The sequence below is a fragment of the Periplaneta americana genome, chromosome 10 (genome assembly GCF_040183065.1).
Source record: "Periplaneta americana isolate PAMFEO1 chromosome 10, P.americana_PAMFEO1_priV1, whole genome shotgun sequence".
Taxonomy (NCBI): domain Eukaryota; kingdom Metazoa; phylum Arthropoda; class Insecta; order Blattodea; family Blattidae; genus Periplaneta; species Periplaneta americana.
In genome coordinates, this window is record NC_091126.1 from 20486479 (window position 1) to 20498365 (window position 11887).

General features: G+C 34.2%; 1 non-coding gene across 1 annotated transcript; it reads right to left on the reverse strand.

Moving 5' to 3' along the window:
* Positions 1-3325: 3325 nt before the first annotated feature.
* LOC138708285 (U6 spliceosomal RNA) lies at positions 3326-3432 on the reverse strand. Its single transcript, XR_011334690.1, has one exon. It is a non-coding gene; the product is annotated as a U6 spliceosomal RNA (small nuclear RNA).
* Between the last annotated feature and the right edge of the window lie 8455 nt (positions 3433-11887).

The window sequence follows — 11887 nt, forward strand, 5'->3', positions numbered from 1 at the left end:
CTCACTAATCTGAGTAAACTTATTCTGGAATAATCCAGTTTTTTTCGTACAAAAAGTGTAATTTTTCAATAAGATTTTATAACAGAAAAATTTTCATAGAGGGTGTTTCAAAAATACGGGGCATAATTTCAGGTATGTATTTCCCACATGTAGACAATCAAAATAGTTCATTACAACATGTGTCCGGAAATGCTTTATTTCCGAGTTATGGCCTTCACAACATTGAAATTCACCGGAACGTTTTTCTTTCCGCAGTTCGTTGCCGCCAAAGGAGACATTAAGAGGGCACTCTGACAGTTCATTCCGAGGCGAAGGTTACATTCAGTGTTGTGTAGGTACTTGGATCGAAGGTTTCCTGATCGATGGATAGGTAGAGGTGGCCCAATTGCTTGGCCTCCACGCTCACCTGATCTGAACCCTCTCGATTTCTACTTGTGGGGCCATTTAAAATCATTGGTTTATTCGTCTCCGGTGCCTGATTTGGAATCCCTTCAGAATCGAATTGTGGCATGTTCTGAGGACATACGCAATACTCCTGGAGTTTGGGATCGTGTTCGCAGGTGAATGAGACATCGATGTGTGGTCTGTATTCAAGCAGGAGGTGGACATTTTGAACATCTTCTGTAGTGACAACGACCTGCGGAAAGAAAAACGTTCCGGTGAATTTCAATGTTGTGAAGGCCATAACTCGGAAATGAAGCATTTCAGGACACATGTTGTAATGAACTATTTTGATTGTCTACATGTGGGAAATAGATACCTGAAATTATGCCCCGTATTTTTGAAACACCTTGTATAATCCACAGTTTGGAAAATAGGCAGATTTGGTTTGAAACATCACTTTTGAAGGGGTGTTCTTAAACTTTTGGTAAAAACTGTAATTTCTAACGTCAATTTAGGTACTTTTGGTACTATAGGACCACTAATTTCGGTAATAGATATCCATATTTAACTTACACATTTTAAACAGAAATCTGAAATATTCAGCACAGAGAATGATAGCAAGAGGTAGACAGAGAAATGTATGTGCCCCTCTGGGAAAATAACAAATCGCACTCTGAAATAATCTCATGCGTATTTAGTTGATTATTCAGTAACTACAAACTTCAATTCTACCTGCAAGGCTATAAACACAACATTAACTTTAATATAAACATAACACTCTCTCGAGCACAAATATAACGCAGAATATTGTTTTTCTTACAGTTAACTACTTATTTTTACCAATTATTTAAGCCGTAGTATTAACAGCATGGCTATCCCGCGTCGTTGGAATTTCTGACTACCAGGCAGCGCATATTCGTTCCCAAACGTACAGCTACATCTATTACGTCACGTGGATGCGTAAACAAGGTCGAATCGCAAGCAGGTACGCATGAGGTCATTAAATAATAATGATGTAATGTATTATAAATATGCCCCCGTAACGTCATATAACATAGAAACAACATTCTCTTAGTTCAAACAATTTTTATGTGATGTTCTTAAAATATCTGCATTTCATAGCCTCAGAGTATATGTTTTCGTTCACTGCAACGGGATAGGTTTTGATAAACGAATTATTTGTATATATTGTGTAAAATATAAGTATTGATAATTTGTATATTGATTTTTATTAGTATTACTCCGCTGCACCCGTTAGAAATAAATATAAAGTAATTACATAATTAAAATATGACATTTGATCCAAGGAACATTCGTGTTTGATAGAAGGATAAATCGTTTCGTATGTTATATAATTTAAATTGTATTTAAAACAATTAAAATGCGATCATTTTGATCTAGGGACATAAACATTATTTTAGGAAATACAGGAAACGAATGCACAGAATAGCCTATCAAGTTTTCTATGCATAAGAAGCTACTGTATTTTAATCTTACCTGTCCTGGATTCACTCAGAAGTTACTGTAATAACATTATAGCATTATGTCCATCTAGAGAAACTACACTTTCCAATGGTGAATTAATAATTAATTATACAAATCGGTTAATTTAGCTTCCGATATTACTTCATACAAACAGAAACATTCTCTGTAGGCTATGTTTCATAGCTTTCGATTGTTGTTGTCAAAGGCCCCTTATAGACGAAGTCATTTGTTTTTTATTTCATTACTCCGCCTTAGATGGCGTTGTTATTTTAATTTTGAAACTCATTTATCTCATTAAATATCAGTCCTATCAAAATTTTGCGTAGAATAAAACTTATCGGAAATTATTTTTAAAGAAACTTTTGTTATGTAACATTTTTCACGAAAATTAATAATAAGGGAGATATTTCGATTTATTTAATTAAAGCCCCCTTATAACCCACCTTTTAAATAAAATATTTTGAATGCCATATAGCCTAAATTCTAAGTTATGACGAACTTAATTTATATTCCAATTTTCATATAAATCGGTTCAGGCATTATCGCGTGAAAAGGTAACAAACATCCAGACAGACAGACATACAAACATTTCAAAAAGCGATCTTCGGTTTCAGGGTGGTGAATTATATATGTTAGGAACAATTATTTTTGGAAAATCGAAAATTACCAGAAAAATTTCGGCTACAGATTTATTATTAGTATAGATTTTGTCCCTGTAACACCATGTTACGTAATAAGAACATTTTCTTAGCTTCAACAAATCTTTACTGGCAATTATAGTTAATGAAATGAATTTCATATTCTCAGAATATATGTTTTTGTTCACAGTAACGGTGTTGATTTCGTTAAATGAATTAATTGAATACATTATATATAGAGTATTTACAGTTAATGTGTATCATGTTTACTATCATGTTCTATTTTGTCTTGGAGAAACAGAATTCTAACTTATTTTATTGTTATTTGGCGTCATTAACGCGGAAAAAAGTTAATGGATTTGAAAAAATCAGTTGGAAGAAACGTCTACAGAATCTGACCAAAAAAAAGCAAACTACCGATAACATAGTACTTACAAGTTACCGTCACATTTTATCTTTTGAGATCGCTCAGACATATTCCTGTCTAAAACAATTCATTGAAAGGGAATTCATTGAAACTTCAGTGGTTCAAGTAGCTAGAAAAATGTTCGGAATACTTACATTACTTTAAAAGAATTATACAGCCCAGGGGTGGTATTGTCAGACGCTTCATTCTTTCAGACCGAGTCTATTTCAAAAACTTGGAAAGTGATTTGGTTCTCAATTTTCAGCTCGATTTATTATCTGTGCAAAATAATACGTTTTATTTAAATATAATTAAAACTTCACGGAAATTTACGAAAGCTTAAACACTTTCAATCATATTTTCTGAAAAATTACTAAAGTGCAATTATATCCGTTTGCTTCTGACCCTTTTTTTAAATGTGGAACGCTTCACGATTTTGCGTGTCATTCTTGCGCAGGGGTCATGCTAATATTCTCTATATCGTTCCAATTTTAGTATATGTACCGCCGAAGCGAGTACTTTATCAACATTTTAGGCAATTTAGTATCTGAATGAGATGAAGGTGATAATGCCGGTGAAATGAGTCCGGGGTCCAACACCGAAACTTATCCAGCATTTGCTCATTTTGGGTTGAGGGAAAACCTCGGAAAAAAACCTCAACCAGGTAACTTGCCCCGACCGAGAATCGATGCTTCTGACCCGCTAAATTGTTTTGATTTATACGGCACAGACGGAGTGATACAAAGAGACCGGCACTGTAAATCACAGCCCCCTCTCTCGGCGTTGTAGGGAAGTTTCGAAGCACTTCCGTTTCGCGAACCTGTAAATGTCCATCCATGATCAAACCTTTGCGTCTTTTCAGTCTCTGTTAGCTGTCCATACTAGCCAGCACACTCGATCCAGGGGGAATGTACAGACTTATACCTCAGCAATCACTTTCGATTTATAACATTAAAAGACCGACGGTACTTATGGGAGTAAAAACTGTTTCCTTGCGAACACACTGTAGAAACTCTAGCTTCCTCTTCTCATATATTTTTTTCACATGTAAACTGTGAAATTTTCCGACTGTGCTATGCACAATGGATGAGGTGCAGCGTAAATTCAGCGTCGTGCACTCACCTAGAACAGCAACGTCAAGCTCGTATACCACCGCAAACTACGTGATGCATTGTGAAAAGAATTGGGGCAGATAACTTACAGTAAGTCTTACAGACGGCAGGTTGAGACCAAGTTGAACTGGTAGAGGTGGAAACGTACTTGTAGAAATTGGTCTTTGAACAGTGTTGTAAAGAGAACCGAGATCACCTCAGTGTAGTACTAATATTATAGAACGGTGTTTATTTTTAGACGGGTTTAGGAAGTTACACGTAAAAAATAATTTTTACACGACGCTTATAACACATGTAAAACGTGTAATTCATGCCATAAACATGAAAAATGTAATATACCGTCGTTGTACCTGCAAATAACTACTATGTGCAAAATATACAGGGACATCATTTTATTTTTACTTCAATTTTTATTGTACCTCAGTTTTGGAATGTACTTCACTCGTACCCCTTGTACTAATGAAGTTGAACCGTCCTGCACACAGATCGAAGACCGCATATACAGCCATAGTAGCCTTACGGTCATAGTAAACAGTACGTTCCAAAAATATGTTCGCGTTTTCCAGTGACGAAAGAGCTTTCAATATTGAACCATTTTCGCACAGGTACTGTCGTCCATTTTTCTACGTCGTATCCCGGTTTCCCCCACCAGCTTTTATTCGCCAACTATTGGCTGGGCTGTCGTCTTAGCTCTTTTGTGAGAACATTAATTTCTGTTAGGAATTGGACGTCTACGTTATATTATACAACTGTTTAAAACAACTTAAATAAAAGGGCCTCGTTAAGTAATTAACTGTCGCGTGATTTCCTCCCTTTCTACGACCCTACGACATAACCACTTGGACGGACAGTAGGTAGTATGTCTGAGTAATTTTATCTTTTCGGATCGGGCAGAAGTGAAGATTGAATTTACAGTACGTAAGGTACTCTTTTATAGAGTAGGTACAGAATTATTTCAACATGGGATTGGGTACAATAGTCTATAGTGCGATAATATGCACATTAGAACTGAAGCCTGTATCGAAAAGAACAGCCACCATTTTCAAAAATGTGTTTAAATATCCATATTATGATTATTTTTCAATTTAACTTCATTTTCTATATTGTACGCTAATGTGCATTAGACAATATAATATACACTGCATAATGAATACGTCTACATGGACAGCTCAGTTCATGAATAAAAACACTTATTGTTAATACTATACTGTATTTTGATTAAACAAAAACCTAATGAAAATGATCAAACTCAAAAGCGCGATATTTCCTAGTTTACGTAAATGGATGAACTACTTTTCTTCCCTCCTATACGTGGTAAAGTGATTTGTTTGTATATTACGCCAGTATCATCGAACTCCAGTTGTGGAAGGGGGTAGGAAACGGCGTTGATCCAAAGGTATAGCCAGGTTAATATTAAAAATGTTAGTAAAAATAAAATGATGTCCCTGTACAATTTTTTAGTAGGAGGAAAAAACACATTTATTCATCCTATGGCAGCCGTACATATGGGATTGTGAATTCTTACATTTTCGAAAGAAAGAAATATAATTACATATAGGAGATTTTATTATTTGCTGTATCACTATTTAAGTTATTTAATAGAGCAAAAATCTGAAAATCGATAAATATGTCACATAGGAGTTATTGCAGAACAACGACGATATTCAAAACTTTATTTAATGCATTAATAAACAGCGTCAAATTGGTACTCGAGTTCCTAGGCTACCATATGCTAATTCATTTGAGGTCTTCATATTAAGTCTTCAATTCTTCTGTAGTTTGAAACGATAAGCATACACGTGTTTCCCGCGTAATGCTAGAGACTCGTCGCGCCGATACAGAGCCCAGAGTTTACTGGTCAACATAGGTTATCGACGTGTTACTGATTTACTCATTGAGTTCCCCATGGTTCTTACCATCATCACTTTTCTTTATTAGTCTATCATTGTGGTAATGGATACTATTACTGTGCGTAATGCTGACTCCGTTTATTTTACTTTATCCGCTGACCGAAGAAGTCCTGTTCACACAGGCCAATATTTAAAAGAAAAAAATTGTTGTCCGTTTGAGAACCTTTTCCCAAAGGCGGTACTTTGATTTTTACCATACACTTCTAATTCGATGGTATTTGAGTAAAGGGAGATAAACCATAAAAATGAGTTTTGAGATAAGTGAAAATTGAACATTGAACCCTTATTGCAAATACTTTTCTACAAAAATAAACACATCAAATGCTTGTCTTATATTTTTTGCACACCAACTTGTAGAATTTAACCTGTGTATTCACCTGGAGAAGCAAACACTATTTGCAAAAAAAAAAAAAAAAAAAGTGACAACCCCCTTTAACCGAACATAATCGAATTTTTCGTGATCATATTATAATCTAATAATACAGGAATTTTAAAAGGATGGAATGACATAATTAACTTTATGCTCGACCATGCCGAAATGTAGTAATGATACACCTGGTAGCAGTCCTTTAATGCATGTCATTAAAGTACACCTACTCATTAAAGTACAGGTGTTCAGCCAATGACAAGTCAGCTTTGTACCGTTATAAAACCTCAGCCAATGACAAGTCAGCTTTGTACCGTTATAAAACCTCAGCCAATGACAAGTCAGCTTTGTACCGTTATAAAACCGCAAGTATCGATTATTCTCGGATATGCACTCGAAAGAGAATTAGCGAAAAGTCACGGAGGCTGGAAATCCAATACTGTCGCAGAAGGTTATGTTCTGTTACTATAATAATTAGCGTTAATTGTAAATAATATTCAAATAAATTCAATTTGTCATCTCGTTTTTCAATGTCTAATTTAATTTCAATGTTATATCAAAGTTAATATTTAGTTTACTCTGTAGGTTCTTATAGGCTATCAAGGTCAATGTGGATATCTGTTCCTCAGAAAAAATCAATACTTTCGCGTCTGCGCACATCTCACAATTTACGAGGTATTGCTCAAGGTCAGTTAGATACAAATGGAATGAATAATTTCAAGTTAGAAATATGGTCGAGCGTAAAAAGTCGTATGAAACTCGTCTATAATGGTAATTAAGAAGCTCGTATGAAAATTATGAAACTCGCTTGCGGTCGTTTCATAAACATCCATACTCGCTTCTTAATTACTATCATTATGGGCTCGTTGCATAATGTACTATTAGTTCACAATATAGTTCCGAAGCGTTCAGTATGAGTGTATAATCAGTGAATTCGAAGTTAGTAAGATTCTGTATTAAGGGGTTTTGGTCATTATTTCATGCAAAATAATGGTAAAAATAGCCTATCTTCAAACAGTCATAAATATAATACTATTTATCAGAGGTCTTTCATTTTTGTTAGCTATGTGTGTATACATATTAAGCTTTAAAGTGAAAAAGAATGGTTACTCTAGAGTAAACCTTTATCCTTAAATTAATTTTTTTAATTAAGCACAATTTTTTTTTATAAATTCACTACATGTCTGTGATTAGGTACACTCTATTCACTTATTATAGCACATATTGAATTGAAAATTTGACCACTTATTGCTAATAGATACTAAAACATACCCTACTAAAATTATTCATGCATCTGTAACATTATGGGTATAGGGCTTATAGCAATCATCACCGTCAATAAATTTAAAAAAAAATTGAAGATTAGTATAAGCTCTATGCCCATAATATTACAGATATTTTAATAATTTTAGTAGAGTATGTTTTAGTATCTGTTAGCAGTAAGTGGCCAAAATTTTAATTCAATGTGTGCTAGGATAAGTGAATAGAGTGTACCTAATCACAGGTATGTAGTAAATTTATACAAAAATATGTTTAAATTCAAAAATTAATTTAAGAGTAAGATTTACACTAGATTAACCATTCTTCTTTCATTTTAAAGCTTAATGTATATACATATATCACTAAAAAAAATGAAAGAGCTGTGATAAATAGTATTACATTTATGACTGCTTGAAGATAGGCTATTCTTACCATTACTTTGCATGCAATAACGTCCAATTCCCCTTAAAAATAAAACTTGAAGATAACTTGTCATGGTATGAAAACTTTTGCATAGCAAGCATAACGAACATGATTTTGTCCCCACAAAACCTGGAATTAGAAACTGTGCAAAGTACAGGGTGAACAGTAAGTAATACAGGGTGCGTCAGAAAGAACGGATGGATTTCACATGGCAAGAAAATTGTAAAGATTCATCAAATCAAAAATTTATTGTTATCAACATATTCACCAATACATGCAGTTTATTTATGTAAAACAACATTATCCATATGATGTCCTTGGCTTTCAATACAGGCATCGAGGCATTTTCTGATGTTCGCCATCACTTTCACAGTCATAGCTGGTGCAATTGCCACGATTTCTTCACGAATCGCTGTCTTCAGTTCGTCCAGTGTATGTGATCGATGTTTACAAACTTACGCATTCAAATGGTCCCAAAGAAAGAAGTCGCAGGGCGCGAGATCTTACCGTAGCCTCGGACAATCTCAGTGCAATAGAATTTCGTCCAGGTGATTTCTTCTTTAATGTTGAACCTGTGATACGAAATGAAGCCACCCACCGCAAAATTGTATTCCGAGTTGGAATCCTAGCGTGACATCCGATGTCGAAATGAGTCCTGAGTGGCGATCACAGACTCTTCATTTTTCAAAAATGTCTCTACGATGAAAGCACGTTGTACACCAAACCAACACCATATTCTCAACTGAAACTGCATTCTATGGCTGACCCAACAGTCGTGGTCCCCCTCACTATATCTCTCTCCTCGTTGCGTATCGATAGTTTGAAATCCATCCGTTCTTTCTGACGCATCCTTTATCATCTATTTCTGGGGGTTATTCTTTGAGATATTTCAAACGAAAACGTTTAATTTAATTTTGCTTGTTTTTGCTTCCTTCTCGAGATAAAAATTGTTTTATATGAAACATTTCATAGCGTGTTTTGGAAACGCCATTGATTTCATTCCCTATATGCTCAGTCATATTAAAATAGCACTGTATTATGATAATAAACGATTGGAAGAAGTTTAGTTTTGTCCTTTAAATATGCAGAAATCTGATCAGAATAAATGTAACTTTTCGCTCTCCAAGGAAATTTTATAATGTCACATTGCTTTGATTCAAATTTCTGCACATTTAAAGGACAAAAATAAAATTCTTGCAATATTTATTATTATAATAATACACCGCTGTCTTAAATTTACTTTGCATATTCGATTTAATTTAATGGGTTTCCCAAAGCACGCTATGAAATGTTTCATATAAAACAACTACATTTGAAAAATTGGCACTTCGCACATTTAGAATGTTAAGTCTTCAATTGTTAACAATAATAAAAAACAGTTCATCATAAGAATTTGAAGAAGAGGAAAAATAAATAAAGCAATAAAAACACTCAATATACGAGTATCCATGCTCTTAAATATGCAAAATAAAACAAAAATAAATTTATTTCAAAATCCTCAAAATAATATACAAAATAACTCTGGCTTTGTTTTTGGAGCTACAAGTTTCTATGAGGGAAAATATTTGCGCATTCAATAAAAATAGATTTTTCATAAACGTATGCAGTCTAGTTACGGCTATAAGAAAGCGAGTTCTATGATAGGCAAGTGCAGGTAAACATAACATCAATATGTGGAGTACTTGCTAATAATTAATTCCCCACAATTAAATTTTTGCACACTGATCGCAAATAAGACTTTAGTGCCGTTGCGATCAGGGGAATTTAAATGATGGAGAACTTGCATTCGTCATTGCACAAATAAAAACGTCCAAGATAATTTAATACTCTCTCTCTCTCTCTCTCTCTCTCTCTTCTGCAGTATTCAGTATCTTCCAACTGTACGACTTTCTTTCCATTCCCGAGTACTTCCTCAATCTGCTTTCAATCATACGTTCACATTGCATGAATAGCATCGCTATTAACGAAGAGCTTATTTACTTCGCCGTCAATGTGTATTTATATGTGATGGTGTTTGGACGTCTCTTGTGTCCATCGAAACCTTTTAACATCACAAATTCTGACGCGTACGACTGTCTATTCTCCGGACGCTGGATTACAAACTTCCAAATACACACCTATGTGATATGGCGTAGTGGGTTAGTGTATTTCAGCTTATTTACAAGGTGCCCTAGCATACTGACTGGACTATGCCCATGGCTTGTCAGTATATCTTTTCATTAATAGTCTTCCTCGTATGTAATCGTGAAAACTTTGTAACTAATTCAACAGTTCATAGCATAAATACACGTCAAAAAATTGACTTTCATACTCCATCGGCAAGTCTATCGTGCTATCAAAAAGGAGTGCGTTATATGGCAGTAAAAATTTTTAATAGCCTCCCTATCGATATAAAAAATGAAACTCAAAACATAAAATTATTTAGGGCCAAATTAAAGAAGTACCTAATTTCTCACGCCTTCTATTCTGTATGTGAATTCATGACATTCAATAACACTTCATGAAATTGATACTAAAACTATGTGTTGTACTAGTAGACTATATTGTAAATCTCGTCTGTATATATTTCATCTAGACTGTGACTATAAATTAAGATTTTATAATAGTATTAAGTTTTTTGACTTGTTTCATATTCTAGCTGTAAGCATGTATGAATACCATGGAATGTTAATAAATACAATACAATACAATACCAGTAAAGCCTGTTTGTTTGTTTGTTTGTTTGTTTGTTTGTTTGTTTGTTTTCGAATTGCCGACAGATAGCCACACTGTTTTCTTCACTTGCTTGTGGGAATAGTGGTACCCAGATATGAATGGTAATAGGGACTTGATTCTCTAATTTTATCTGTAGTAATGTCACGAGAGGTCTGAGATTTATCTGGGAAATCTCAGACCGCGAGTGACATTTATTAGGACTATTTCGTGAATAAAATAAACATGTAAATAATATATCCCTAAAATTCGATCACAACATGTTAATAATTGTATATTAACGAATATTTAACCTATTCCCACATTGTGAAGTTGAAATACTCGTAGATAAATATCGATAAAGAAATTCGATGGTATTATTCAGTAATGCCAATTGCAAAAAGCGAAATACAGGTTTAACAATGTTAATTACATGTACTGCACTTTTCTCTTATTATTATAACATAAATACATTTTCATTATCTGCTGAAATCATAATTTAATTTAACAGTAACAGTGGGGACAGCTATATACCAATGCTTATGTATTCACAGCGAGACATGTTGCTACACAGTGAAGCCATATCTGTATAGATAGGCCTAATTAAAACACGAATTTTATTACGCCATAAGGAAAGCAGTTTCATCAAAGACATTATTGCTATGTAAGGTCTTTGGGTTTGATATGCGATAATGTTATATAAATTTGAACATCTGACTTTCTATTAATTGTTTAATTTCATTCACGAAATACAAATTTTATAGGCTACTTATTATAGGTTACGTTACCTGTGGTAGCAGGACCAATGTCAGCTGTGCCTTATTTCGACCGTTACACACAATCAGAGCTACACGAAAGCATTTTTTATAGCTCGACAAATGCATTCTCGCTACAGTGTGTAACGGAACTAAAGCTGCATCTACACAGTTCAATATTTCAATCGCGTATGCGTGCAATTTGGGAAGAATATTGATAGAAACAAGTTTAAAAGGTACGGTCAATTAAGATGCATGAAAATTCTGTGTCTACATGGAGCGCCGTTTTGAACGTCGTCTTCACTGCGTCAATATATTAATTAATATTAAATATCAATCTTGCATTCATCGCTTTAAAGTTGAAAGAAAAGTTTAACCGTGTTGTTGCATCTTAATGTATTCATGATCATCAATTTACGGGGAAACAGTTGGCGACAACGACTAAACAAAAGAACG